Below are 14456 nucleotides of genomic sequence, written 5' to 3'. Positions count from 1 at the left end.
GATTGTGCTTTTAATTTTTAGTGGAATGGGAGAAAATGTTAAAACACGAGGTAATATTGCATGACAAGGTTGTGATTGTGTACACATGGTACTATTATTCATAATAGTCTGTTTTTTATTTATTTTGTTATGGTAAGTTTGTAAAAATATGTATCTACTCTCTCAGTGACTTAATGGTTTCCCGACCGCGGTGGGCTGAAAATTTTGAACTAGAAAATGCTTGAATTTGATAGATGCCCATAGGGATTAGGGTTTAAATCATGGTATATTTGTATTAGTTTATTACTCCTTCGATTCTTTGATTGTCACATAGATATGTTAATTAACCCCTTGAGGTGGCTCAGAACCATTTTGCTACTACCAATTGGAAGGGAATTATATTATTAATTAAGTTGAGTTTTATTGTTTTAAGTTGTACATTGTAATTGTTTGGAATATGACGGATAGGATAGGATAGGATAGGATAGGATAGGATAGGAGGCTAGAAGGTGTACTTATATGCGTTTTTAAAGAAATTATTGCTATTCTATTAATATTAATTAGTTATCCAATGGTGTCCAAAAATAAGCAGTCCAATTAATTAGTTGAATGTAGAAGTTTTGCATTTATTTCTTAAACTTACTTACGTCTTGTTTTTCTTTGTTGCTATACTATATTTCAACATTGAATAATTTTACTGGAAAATTGGCTCCTCTTCACGTGGAAAGAAGAAATTGATTACTTCTATTATTTACTCCATTAATTAATGTCATATTTGACTATTTTAAGATATTTAAAATATAAAAATAAAGATAAGCCAACCCGTGGAAGATGACGTACGATGGCTCCAGCGTGTGATTAACCAAACCTAGTGGCTCGGTTACTGGACCATGGGTTTATAAGAGGATCGTTCTCGGTTTGCTTTGTTGATTTGGGGTGTTTTTGTTGAACTTTCATTAGAAGATGCAAGTAAAATTACTTATATTCATTTCAAATTAAGTACATTATGTTATATTTATGAAATGTGTTTGTGAATGGATTATATCTTTATTTCATTCAAATTTGTTATATGCATTTTCAAATATTGTTAGGTATAGTTTTGTTTGTAGTACTCCTATAGTGTAGTGTTGGATTTCATCCCGCACTACCAGTATTTAGTAACTGAAAAAATATTGTTTGCCATTAAAAATTAGTTTGAAATTAAATTAAAACTGCAATATACGTATATGCGTTGTTGAAGAAATTGTTGCTATAATTTTGAACATTTAATTAATTAGTCATTCAAGATGTCCACGAAAACATGCAGTTTAATTATCTAGTTCAGTTTGAAATTTGGATTTAATTCTTGCTTGCGTTAATGAATTAATTTACGTCTTGGTTTTCTTTGTTACCAATTGCAACGCGGATTAATTTTACCGAAAAATTGATTATTTCAACACATACAAAGGAATGCAATTTTTGTAGCTATAAATTAAATGAGCTCCATTTTTAAAACATTGTTTTAGGCTTTTTACTGTTTTGAGCCATTCTAAACGATCAATATCGAATCCATCAAACAGAACTTAATTATGTGTTGGGGCACAGAATGAATAATTTGGATGCCATCCTCGGAAGGCATAAGCAGTGAGACGTCGATCGACATTATCAACGGATGACAAATGAAAAACAAACGTATAATAAGTTATTTCTTTGTAAACATTTATTGATACCGAGCTTACATTTTATTTTAAGTGAATATTACGGAGATCCATTGCTAGTCTCCACCGAATTAAGGACAGAAGGAGACGAACAACACTTGCAACACAACCCCGGTGGTGGGGGTTTGCAGCATACACAAGCCGGGCATATGGGGCCGCTCGTCAACACACCTATGTTACAAATTAAATTTAAAAAGTAACAAACAAATATCACATAATATGAGTATAGGTAAATGTTTGATTTTGTCATTAGTTTAACAAAAATGTCACTACTTTAAGATAATTGCAAAGAAATATCTATTTAACTTGAAATGTCCCGCATAATTTTTTAATGCTAAAGTGATAAGACAAAAATCAATTATTTACCGGAAAAGAAACAAAAATTTGTCGAATAGATGAGAGATTAATTACCAGCTGTAAATCGAGCTGCATCGCTAGTTGGCAAGATGGGAGATAAAACGACGACGGAGAGGAAGAGAATCACCATGAACGACTTCAAATTATTGTTTGCCATTGAAAATTAGTTTAAAATTACTGTATAATTAAAAACTGTAATCTAATGCCTGCTTCTTTGGGAGGATAGAAAGGTGTATTTATACGCGTAGTTGAAGAAAATATTGTTATAATAATTGTAATTATTAATAAATATGTCCACGAAAATAAGCAGTTTAATTGTTGAATGTGGAGTTTTGGATCTACATATAGCTGGCGTTGATTAATTAAATTACGTCTTGTTTTTCTTTGTTGCTACAGTAGTATCTTTCAACGTGGATTAATTTAACTGGATTTCAAGGAAGAAATTTGATCACTTCTATTATTTATAAATTAATGTCCTATAATATTAGCAAGATAGTTGACTATATATTTAAATTTTAAATTAAGAACGTTCATAATAGCATTTAGCACATCTCATATTCCTCCTGGTAGTCATTAGCCTATCTGATGGTCTATATTCATTTTAATTGTAAGTGTTTATTAAATATTAAATGTTAGATTGAGTGAAAAAAATAAATAGAATTATGGCTTCACACTACTTCACCACTAATACTTTCTTCTGTTTCACTCGAGAACATTCTTGAATGACATGAGATATTAGAAGGAGTTTTAGGTGTAGTAAGTATATAGAAAAAAGGTAGTTTAATATTTTAATAAGGAGAGACGGAAGAAAGATTTATTTTCAAATATAGAAAATGGATATCTTGAATGAGACAAATTAAATGAGAATGATGTAAATCTTGAGTGGGAGACGGAAGGAGTAGTTAGATAAGAAGGATGTTGTATGTTAACGGGTTGTAGCGCAGTTGGCAGTGCAGAGTTGTGGTGACCTTGAGGTCACCGAGCAGGATTAGGTGGATTCACGAAAACGGATTCGTACATCCGTGATCAAACCTAAATAAATGTATGCCGACGAATTTATTGGACGACGCATGGAAATGTACTATATTGATACAAAAGGAGAAAGAAGTCGATAAGGAAATGTAAGGTGTATTCCGCTCTCCTAAATTGAACATCATACTCTCTCATACGACGCCGTTTCGGGCTCCATTCCCGTCGGTGGTCACGCCGCCACCGTGCCGCCGGTGTTGGGCATCTTCGACGAGGCAAGCTTTATCTTTTGTATTCAAACTGTACCTCACTTGTCCTTATGTTCATTCTCGATTGTACTCTTCTTTTTTCATTCAAATTGAAACCTAGTTTTAGTGGATTTTGGAGTTGCAAGTTAGCTGTTGAACCTGTAGAGCTGGTAGAGCTGGTAGAGAAAAAAGACTACGACACAAGGAATTTACGTGGTTCGATTTACTGAAGTAAATCTACGTCCACGGGAAGAAGGGAGGGCAAGATTGTATTGCTTGATCTGGGATTACAGCTTACAACACAGACTTGCTATATGATATTTTATCTCTAGAGAGCTTAACCTTTTTCTATCTGATCTAAGTTCTATTTATACATTGAACTAGGATCGTGGTTTGCAGCCCCACTAACAAGATCGTGGGTGAGCAATAACTGCTCAATAACTGCTTCGTACCACTAAATAGATCGTGGGTATAGTGGAGGTCGTGGAGGCCTTTCATGAGTCCACTAACTCCTAGTTCGGTCGAAAGCTGAGACCGAACTGCTGGACTTTACCGATCAGCTCTTGCCGATCTGAGAGGAGAGCTTGACTGGTCGGCTTTTACCGAGCTGTAGGCTGAGTCCGAACTCTTTGGTCGTGCCGAACTCTTTGGTGCCGAACAGATACTCTTTCTTGGGCTCTGGGCTGATGGGCCGTCACTGTTATTGGGCTTGCCATTAGGGTTTAGTTCGTACCCCATCACTACCCCCCCCGAAAAGCGAAGTGAATCACTTCGGCGAGGTGAGTCACTTCGGCATTCTGGATAACGGTAAGGGGGAGGCTGACGTCAGGGGACGCGCCTTGCGCGTGCCTGCATTAAATGCGACAGTAAAATCCGGCCGTTGAATCCTGAAAAGGTGGGATTCGAAACAGCGCAACGATTTCGAAATCTTTCCCGAATCTGATAAATATGCTCTTTCTTCCTCATTTGAACACTTTTGCTGTTGCGTCTTCTATACTCTCTCTTTCTCGAGAAATTTTTTTCCACTTTCAAGAGTTTCTTCAGACTTTCTTCACGTTCAAAAGTAAGAAAAATGGCTTCTATTTCTTCTTCGGAGTCGGGTAGCGGTAGGAGAGGCGGTAAGGGGTCTTCTGGCCGGAAAGAGTCCGGGGAGAAGACCGTAGAGTATTTCCATAGTATTTTGAGTAGGGATACTGTGATATCCCTACCCGAAAAATACTTTTTTCCTGGGGGGAAGGCGGTGGTACCTGACGGTGATCATAGGGCTGACTCCCCGCCGGAGGGTTACGCCACCGTGTACGAGGCCTGCTTAGAATGCGGGCTTCGTTTCCCCCTCCCTTCTGCCTTTATAGATTTACTAGATTTTTTTCAGCTTCCTTTAGGCCAGGTGACTCCGAACTCTTGGAGGCACTTGTCGGCCTTCGCTGCCGAACTCCGTAGGTTAGGAAGGGATTTGTCTTTGAAGGCGATCCTTAAATTCTTTCAATTTAAGAGGAAGGGGTCTTGGTTTTACTTGATCCCTGTACAGCCCTTTAGGGCCTTTTGTAAAACGAAGTGGCCGAAGTGGCAAAACCGCTTCTTCTACTATGATAGGACCGCGGCTCCTAGTTTTCCCTGGAGAGGGCCGAAGTCCGTTATCCGTCATCCTCGGCCTGAACCGTTGGACGAGCTCGATGGCGAGCTCAACAAGATTCCCATAGTTAGGAAACAATACACGGAGTCTGAGCTCGTCAAGGGCGACGTCGTGTTCGACATCTCGTCTTCGGACGAAGAGGCCGAGGGTGAAGGTTTCTCTTTATCTTTATGCTCTACTGCTTTAACGAAGAAAACTAACCTTGCTTTCTTGCTTTTTGGCAGTGTACATGCTGAATAAGGCTATCCGAAAGTCCTCCGAGCTTGTGGAGCCGGAGAGGCAGAGAGCCCCTCGCTCGGCGTCTGAAGCCGAGAAGAATCCGAAGAGGCAAAAAACCTCTTCTTCGGATCCGAAAGAGCCGGAGCCGTGTTCGGCTAAAGGGAAGGGGAAATTTCATGAGTCCCCAAGAGTGCCGGGGAAAGACCTGGTCATCTCCGAGGTGGTTGCAGACATCCCGGAACACGTCCCTGAGCCTTTTCAATGGCCGACGAATTTTGTGGAGGTAAGCTTTCTGACTTGGCTTCTTTTCCACATTTTTTGATGGCCATTCTGTTGAGTTTTTTCCTTGTTCATCTTCAGAGAGCCAAGCTCGTCTCTGTGGAGCTCTCCAAAGCATCCCACGACTACGAGGAGATGCAGAAGAAGTTGCATCTTGCTCGTAGTCTGGCCGAACAGGCTGAGGCCAAATTTGAGAGGGCCCGAGCTGCTAGGATCTCGGCTCAGGATGAAGCCCGGTCAGCCAAAAACCAGCTCATCATCCTGCAAGAGCAGACGAAGCACCGGGAGGCTCAGAAGGAGGCTGCCGCCGTGGCTGCCCAGGGGGAGGCTCTCCGTGTTTACACGGAGAAACTCTTTTTGAGCAGCCAGTTCTCGGCCTTTGTCGGTAGTCTGGTAAGGCTAATTACCGATAAGGGCGAGCAGGGGGCCGACGTCGTGCTGCCTCTGTACAGCCGAGAGATAGCAGCTCGGCTTCAGAATCTGCCGCTCCTTGAGGAGCTCGCTTCATCCTCGGTCCTGCTTTCTGCAGACCGAGTCCGGAGTTGTCGAGCTGATCGGGACGAGAACCTGGAGGCTATCTTTGCCTCCGTGGGACCCGTTTCACCCGCTTCGACTTACAACGGAGAGGGTGAGGCCGAGCCGCTGGAGCGGGAGGCCGAAGTCGAGCGGGCCGGGCATCCGGAGAAGGAAGCCGATCAGGAGGCGGAGGCGAGGCCGGCAGGATGCGAGGCCGAGGCTGAGGTAGCTCAGGAGAAGGAAGCTGAACCAGACCAAGGAGCCGGAGACGAAGCCGGCGGAGTATGATTTCGTCTCCCTTCTCTTAGTCTAGTTTCTTCCTTGTAAAATGGCCTTGAAGCCCTCCTAGTGTAAAAAATTTTCCTTGTGAATGAAAAATTCTCTACACTTGTCTTCGTATAGCTTTTCGTACTCGCCTTTATTCCTGTTGTATTTTACTATCTGCTCGGTACAGCTGCCGAACTAATATAGCTGCTTTGTACTCAAGGAGATGGAGATACTTCACTGGAAACGGCTGTACTCTTCGGCTTTAGACGAAGCTGAGAAAAGAGCTATAGCCGATCAGACGAAGAATGACGAGCTTCTGGCTCGTTTAGTGAAGCTGGAGGCCGATAATAAGGACTTAGAGTCCGATAAGAAGGATCTGGAGGCCGAGCTGAATACGACCATTGCTGAGAGGACTGCGTACGAGGATTACATCCGTGTGCGCGGGGGAGTGACCATATCAGATGTTCAGAGTCGAGTTGACGAACTGTGGGAGGAATATCATGTACTCCGGAGGAACAATGCGCTGGAGAGCTCGGCTTGCCAACAAGTTTTGAAATCATTACGGCGCTGGGCTTCTCGGTACGACATCATTCTTTCCCGGCGTCCCTCAATCGAGAGATTCCTTAGGCATTTCCCGCCAACAGATGCTCGCACTCCAGATCAAGCCTCTGGTTCCCTTGTTCAAAATCCTACTCCAAGTCAACAACGAACTCCGGAACAGCCGGAAACGTCAAGACGAGAACGGGCTCAGGAGCAACCGGAATCGTCAAGACAGGGACGGACTGAAATTCGCCGAGGAGTTGTGACTATGAGCGAGCAAGATCAGCGGATGCTTATTGCAGAGACTCTTCATCGCCGAGGGGTTAGAGCTTCTGGGGCTCGCGGAAGAGGTGTTGGGTCGAGGATAGCATCTCGTCGACCTGCTTATTCTTCATCTGCTCGGAACAACCGAACTCGGCTTCCAGAGGATTTTGCAGATAGGTGGCTTAACTTCAGCAACCCTGGACAGTAGAATAGTCCTTTGTAATAGCGTAACGCCATTTTGTAGGGTAGCGGAGTTGTATGCCGAACAAGATTTGAAAAATGAAATTTTGTTTTCGCTTCTAACACTGTATTTACAGCTTAGCGAAAAAATTTCATCGTACTTGTCCTCGGTCTTATGAAGTAAACTTCTTTGACCGGACTTGGTCCTTGGTCTTATGAAGTAAACTTCTTTGACCGGACTCGTCTTTGGTCTGATGAAATAAACATCTTTGACCGGACTCGTCTTTGGTCTGATGAAATAAACATCTTTGACCGGACTTGGTTTGTGTTCTAATTTGGCGATTTTTGTCGCCGGGATCGAACTTTCCCTTGTCCTAATTCGGCGAGTTTTATCGCGTGGATCGGACTTTCCCAGTTAACCGAAGTGGTCTTATGCAGTAAACCTCTTTGACTAGACATGGTCGTCCCCGGTCTTATGAGGTAAACTTCTTTGACCGAACTTGGTCGTCCTAATTCGGCGAGGTTTATCGCGTGGATCGGACTTTCCCTTATTGCAGTTCGTTTCAGACGAAGTGCTTATTTCTTAAGCCGAATTGTGGTCTTGTATCCTCCTTGGAAGCTTGGACTCACAATCGTTGGCTTATTGCAGTTCGTTTCAGACGGACTGCTTGTTAAGCTGAATTGTGGTCTTATATCCTCCTTAGAAGCTTGGACTCACAATAGTCTTTAATAATCGATCTAAAAAGGGGATCAGTCTTTAAAGAACGATATACCTTGGTACCATTTGTAAGAGACGACAAGCACATAGAGACACAACACATAGAGAAAAAATGAAAAAGACGAAAGAAAAAAAACTTTAAACTTTTTATAAAACGACAAGTAAAAGGTACAAGTAAAAAACAAACAAATAAAAACATGTACCCCTATGACCGAACTAGACACAAGACAGACTGACCGGACTTTGTCTCTTACAAGTGGAACTTCTTGAGGTTGGAGACGTGCCATGTTCGGGGTACTTGTTCTCCTGACATGTGAGTCAATTTATAAGACCCTTTGCCGAGGACTTCTGACACCCGATACGGACCCTCCCATGTGGGCTCGAGTTTGCCCAGCTTTTCTGCTCGGCTTACTTCGTTGTTTCTCAAGACGAGATCTCCCACTTGAAATTGAAGCTTTTTCACCCTTTGGTTATAATACCGGGCTACTTGCTCCTTATACTTGGCTGCTTTTATGCACGCCAATTCTCTTCTTTCTTCGGCGAGATCTAGTTCTGCTCTCAGTCCGTCGTCATTCATTTCTGAGGAGAAATTTAGAGTTCGGGGACTGGGTACGCCGATCTCCACCGGAATTACGGCTTCAGTGCCGTACACCAGACTATACGGAGTTTCACCGTTGGAGGTTTTGGGTGTAGTTCGGTAGGACCATAGGACTTGAGGGAGATTTTCTACCCATTGTCCTTTGGCTTGTTCTAACCGAGCTTTTAACCCTTTCACCAGAATCCGGTTCGTTACTTCCGTTTGTCCGTTTGCTTGGGGATGGGAGACCGAAGTGAACCGCTGTTGAATGTTCAGCTCTTGGCACCAATTCTTGAACGTCTTGTCGGTGAACTGAGTCCCATTATCCGAGATGAGGATGTGGGGTATGCCAAATCGGCACACTATGTTCTTCCAGACGAAGTCCAATGCCTTTGAGCTCGTTATCGTAGCTAATGGCTCAGCCTCCACCCACTTCGTGAAGTAGTCCACGGCAACGATAAGGAATTTCATTTGCCGAGGAGCTTGAGGAAGTGGTCCCACTATGTCTATGCCCCATTGCATGAAAGGCCAAGGGCTTTGCATAGTGTATAGATCGGTCTGCGGCATCCTTGGGACATTTGCGTGAATTTGGCACTTCGTACACTTCTTGACGAGCTGCACTGCCTCTTGTACCATGGTTGGCCAATAATATCCCCATCTCAGAACTTTTTTAGCTAAAGCTCTGGCTCCGATGTGGCTACCGCACGATCCTTCATGAACTTCTCTGAGGATGTAGTCCGTCTCTTCTGGTCCTACGCACCGCAATAACGGCTGGAGGTAAGACTTTCTAAAGAGGACTCCTTCATGAAGTTCGTACCGAAGTGCTCGGCACATGATCTTCCGAGCTTCTCTCTTATCCTCGGGCAATTGTCCTTGATCCAGATACTGCAAGATCGGCGTCATCCAGTTCGGCGAGCTGGATACTGAGTGTACCTCGGCTTCATCAATGCTTCGATGCATTAATTCTTCCGCCTTTGAGCTCGGATCTGAGGCCAACTTACTTAAGGTATCTGCTCGGCTATTTTCCGCTCTGGGAATGCGGATTATCCGAAAATAGGAGAAACTTCGGCTGATGCTTTGCGCTTTGTCCAAATACTTCTTCATTCTCTCGTCACGGGCTTCACTTGTACCCAACATGTGATTTACTATGACTTGTGAATCACAATGGACTTTGAGAGATTTGACGAGCAGACTTTGCGCTAACTGGAGTCCGGCCAGGAGGGCTTCGTACTCGGCTTCATTATTAGTAGTGGGGAATAGGAACCGAAGTGAGTAGGCTACCTCGTGTCCGTCGGGAGCGACAAGTAAAATACCAGCTCCACTTCCCATCTTGTTCGAAGCTCCATCTACGAACCCGCTCCAGCAGTCCGGCGGCTCTAGTTCGGATTCCAAGGGCTGTGCTAGTTCGGCACTGGCAGAATTCTTCTGTTCGGCAATAACAGGAATTGCTTGATCGAACTTCGCTTCCGCAAGAAAATCTGCCAAGGCTTGTCCCTTGATGGCTTTCCGAGGTAGATATTCAATTGTGTGCTCTCCCAACTCTATAGCCCACTTGGCGATTCTGCCTGATGCTTCTGGTTTGGTCAACACTTGCCGAAGTGGCAGATCAGTTAAGACGCATACCTTGTGAGCATAGAAGTATGGCCGCAGTCTCCTTGCCGCATTTACTAATGCCAGAGCAATCTTTTCCAGAGGTTGATACCTGGTTTCTGGACCTCTTAATGCTCGGCTTGTAAAGTAGATGGGAAGCTGCTTTAGGCCTTCTTCTCGTACAAGCACCGCGCTGATGGTTTGATCCGATGCCGCTAAGTATAAGAATATTACTTCGGCTTCGGTTGGAGCAGAGAGAATAGGAAGCTCGGCTAGATAACTTTTGAGCTCGTCAAAGGCCTTTTTCTGCTCGGCTCCCCACTCGAACTTTGGTGCCTTTTTCAACACCGTGAAGAACGGCAGTTGCTTTTCGGCTGCTTGAGAAAGGAATCGATTCAGTGCGGCTAGACATCCGGTTAGCCTTTGCACGTCATGTATGGACTTCGGCATCGCCATGTTTTGAACAACTTGAACTTTTGAGGGGTTTGCTTTGAGTCCGTCCTTTGAAACCCAACAACCCAGAAACTTTCCCGAATCTACCAAAAAGGTACACTTTTGGGGATTAAGTTTGAGGTTGGCTTTCTTGAGCACGTTGAGAGTGGACTTGAGGTTGTGCTCGTACTCCGAAGTGCTTTTGCTTTTGACGACTATATCGTCAACATACACTTCGACCTCCTTTCCAATCAGGTGCTGAAAAAGCTTGTCTACCATCCTTTGATAAGTGGCTCCGGCATTCTTTAAACCGAATGGCATCTTTTTATAAGCGAAAATGCCGAAATCAGTAATGAAGGCCGTTTTTGAAGCGTCAATCTCATCCATTAAAACCTGATGGTATCCTTTGTACAGATCAAGAAAACAAAAAATTTCAAAGCCTATCAAAGCTTCTACTTTTTTATCTATGTTCGGAAGGGGATAGCAATCTTTGGGACAGTGCTTATTGAGATCGGTGAAATCTATGCACATCCGCCATCCTCCTTCCTTTTTCTTGATCATGACAGGATTGGCCACCCACGAAGGATACTTCACTTCGAATAACACATCCGCCTTCAATAATTGACGGACTTCGTCATGGATGACTTGACTTCGTTCTGCCGCAAAGAGTCTTTGCTTCTGTTTTATCGGCCGGACTGAAGGATCAATATTTAACCGATGAGTGATTACCTCGGGGGGCACTCCGGTCATGTCCAACGGAGACCATGCAAAGACGTCTTTATACTCCTTGAGGAGCTGGATGGTTTTTTCCCGAAGTAGGGGCGTTTCCCCGCGAAGCCGATCTTAACCGTTCTGGATGGATCGTCTTCGTACAGCTGAACTGTCATCGAGTTCGGCTCCGGTATGACTTCGGTCATCGCCTCTGACTCCGGCTGCTGTGATTGCTATGCTTGGTGGTGCCGATCTGACTGCTCGGCACTTCTAAGCGCAATTTGCAGACATTCCTTTGCTCTCTTTTGGTCACCTCGGATGACCGCTATCCCTCCTTAGTAGGGATCTTGATGGTGAGGTGAAAAGTGGAGCAAACGGCCCGAACTGTGTTGAGCCAGTCTCTTCCCAGGATGATGTTGTACGGGGACCGAGCTTTCACCACGAAAAACTCAATCATCGTACTGGAGCTAGTAGGCGCTTCCCACCGTGATCGGAAGGCTGATAATACCTTCAGGGCGGGTGTCCTCCTGGGCGAAGCTCTTCAGGGGAAGCGGAGCCGGACTGAGCCGAGCTGGGTCCACTTCTAGTTTGTCAAGCACTCTTTAAAAAGAATGCTAACCGACGCTCCTGTATCCACAACACCCTGTGGATCAGTTTGTTTGCCACTCCGGCTTGGATGACAATGGCGTCTTGGTGAGGAGAGATGGCCGGGACGGGATCAGCATCCGAGAACGTAATCACTTCGTCCTGCTTCAGCCTTTTATGCGTTGGCTCCTCTCGATTGGAGCCTCTGCGCTCTGACTTTAGGGACGACTTGGTCTTCCCGGCAGGGAGAGCGTCAATAGTCTGGATTACTCCATCATATTGCGGCTCGTCATCGTCTTCGGGATCCGGCTGCCTTTTCGGATCCTGAGGAGCGCAGTTCGCACCACTCTGCTTCTTATTCTTCTTTGGCTGCTTGCTTGGTATTTTTTCAATGTCCCTGCCTTCACAAGAACATCGATACCTGCAGCCAAGTTTCTGCACTCCTCAGTATCGTGACCGTGGTCTTGATGGTAGGAGCAGTAGTCTATCCTGTGGTCGGCGCGCGGCTGATTTCGTCATCCGCTTTGGCTTTTCGAATAGGTCAGAGAGTGCAGTTCGAAAATTTCCGCTCTCGGCTTGTTCAGCGGTACGAACTGAGCGGGCGGCTTCTCGGGATTGAGACGAGGTCCCAATCTGTCTTGCACCGGAGCCCTTTGAATTCTTTCAAATGGAGTCCGGCGAGGATGCCCCTGATCGCTATGATCGGGCTTCCTTCTGTCTCCTCGGGTCGATGAGCTGTCTAACGACCGTTTGCGACGGTCTGCCTCATCGGCCCGGGAGTACTGGTCCGCAATGTCCCACATTTCCTGAGCTGTCTGCGGACCGCACTCAACGAGCTTCCTGTAGAGAGCTCCGGGCAGGATTCCATTTTGGAATGCCGAGATGACAAGCAGATCGTTGAGATCGTCTACTTGCAGGCATTCCTTGTGGAATCTTGTCATAAAGTCGCTGATTTTTTCGTCGCGACCTTGACGAATGGAAAGCAGCTGAGCCGAAGTGATTCGGGCTTCCGCTTTCTGAAAGAACCTCCTGTGGAAGGCATCCATTAGATCTCGGTAAGATCTGATGCTGCCCTGGGGGAGGCTATCGAACCACCTTCTCGCGTTCCCGATGAGCAGCTCGGGAAACAGCTTGCACATGTGGACCTCGTTGAGACCCTGGTTCGCCATGTTATATTGATAGCGCCCCAAGAAATCGTGAGGGTCCACGAGCCCGTCGTAAGTCATCGACGGAGTTCGGTAGTTCTGTGGTAGGGGAGTTCGGGTGATGTCGTCCGAGAACGGAGTCTTCAGTGCTCCGTACACGGCGAATCCGATATCTCGTCGGTATGGAGGAGATTGAGTTCTCCTGTGATTCCGGTACCGAGGAGGAACTGGAACATGTTGGGGACGGGGATTCTTTCTCCTGGGAGATGCGACACTACTGCGGTAGTGACTTTCTTGTGCGGAGGGAGAAGGAGAATCCGTCGTTTTCGTCTCCGGCTGCTTTTGGCTTTTTGCAGGAAGGTTAAGAATTCCTCCTGCTTCTCAGCCAAAAACTGCTTGACAGCCTCATTCAAATCGGGCTGCTGGGAAGACTCAGTGGGACGATTTTTGGAGCGGCTTGTTCCTTCGCCCTGGGAACTGGTGGTGGATTTATCCCTAGGCTGTTTTCCAGACCTATGGGATGGATTGGCTTCCTCCTGGTTCTCACGGGCAGGAATACGGGTACTCTGCGATCTGGTATGCATTTTTGGGTGGAAAAAATGGATCAAAAATTCGCTTTATCACAAATTTTGTTCTCTGTTTCCCACAGACGGCGCCAGTGATGGATCCGCGAATTTCTGATGTTAGTAAATGCTGGTAGAGAAAAAAGACTACGACACAAGGAATTTACGTGGTTCGATTTACTGAAGTAAATCTACGTCCACGGGAAGAAGGGAGGGCAAGATTGTATTGCTTGATCTGGGATTACAGCTTACAACACAGACTTGCTATATGATATTTTATCTAGAGAGCTTAACCCTTTTCTATCTGATCTAAGTTCTATTTATACATTGAACTAGGATCGTGGTTTGCAGCCCACTAACAAGATCGTGGGTGAGCAATAACTGCTCAATAACTGCTTCGTACCACTAAATAGATCGTGGGTATAGTGGAGGTCGTGGAGGCCTTTCATGAGTCCACTAACTCCTAGTTCGGTCGAATGCTGAGACCGAACTGCTGGACTTTACCGATCAGCTCTTGCCGATCTGAGAGGAGAGCTTGACTGGTCGGCCTTTTACCGAGCTGTAGGCTGAGTCCGAACTCTTTGGTCGTGCCGAAACAGATACTCTTTCTTGGGCTCTGGGCTGATGGGCCGTCACTGTTATTGGGCTTGCCATTAGGGTTTAGTTCGTACCCCATCACGACCCCCCCGAAAAGCGAAGTGAACACTTTGGCGAGGTGGTAACTTCGGCATTCGGATTAAGGTAAGGGGGAGGCTGACGTCAGGGGACGTGCCTTGCATTAAATGCGACAGTTAAATCCGGGCCGTTGAATCCTGAAAGGTGGGATTCCCGAAACGGGGCGACGATTTGAAATCTTCGCCGAATAGATAAAACACTCCTTTCTTCATCATTGAAGTACTTTTGCGACTGCTTCTTCTGCACTATCTCTTTTTGCGAAAATTCTCTCTCCGCTTTCAAAATTTCTTCAGACTTTCTTCACCTTCAAAA

At 45.3% G+C, this 14456-nt stretch overlaps 1 long non-coding RNA gene across 1 annotated transcript; it reads right to left on the bottom strand.

The window, feature by feature from the left end:
- Nucleotides 1-1651: 1651 nt before the first annotated feature.
- Nucleotides 1652-2317, bottom strand: LOC121771204. The gene is made up of 2 exons (XR_006043959.1): nt 2088-2317; nt 1652-1847 (listed from the first exon to the last, which is right to left on the bottom strand). It is a non-coding gene; the product is annotated as an uncharacterized LOC121771204 (long non-coding RNA).
- Nucleotides 2318-14456: the final 12139 nt, after the last annotated feature.

This window comes from Salvia splendens, chromosome 16, assembly GCF_004379255.2.
Source record: "Salvia splendens isolate huo1 chromosome 16, SspV2, whole genome shotgun sequence".
NCBI classification, from domain to species: domain Eukaryota; kingdom Viridiplantae; phylum Streptophyta; class Magnoliopsida; order Lamiales; family Lamiaceae; genus Salvia; species Salvia splendens.
Note: the sequence above shows the minus strand (reverse complement) of the source record. Positions and strands in the feature narration are given on the sequence as shown.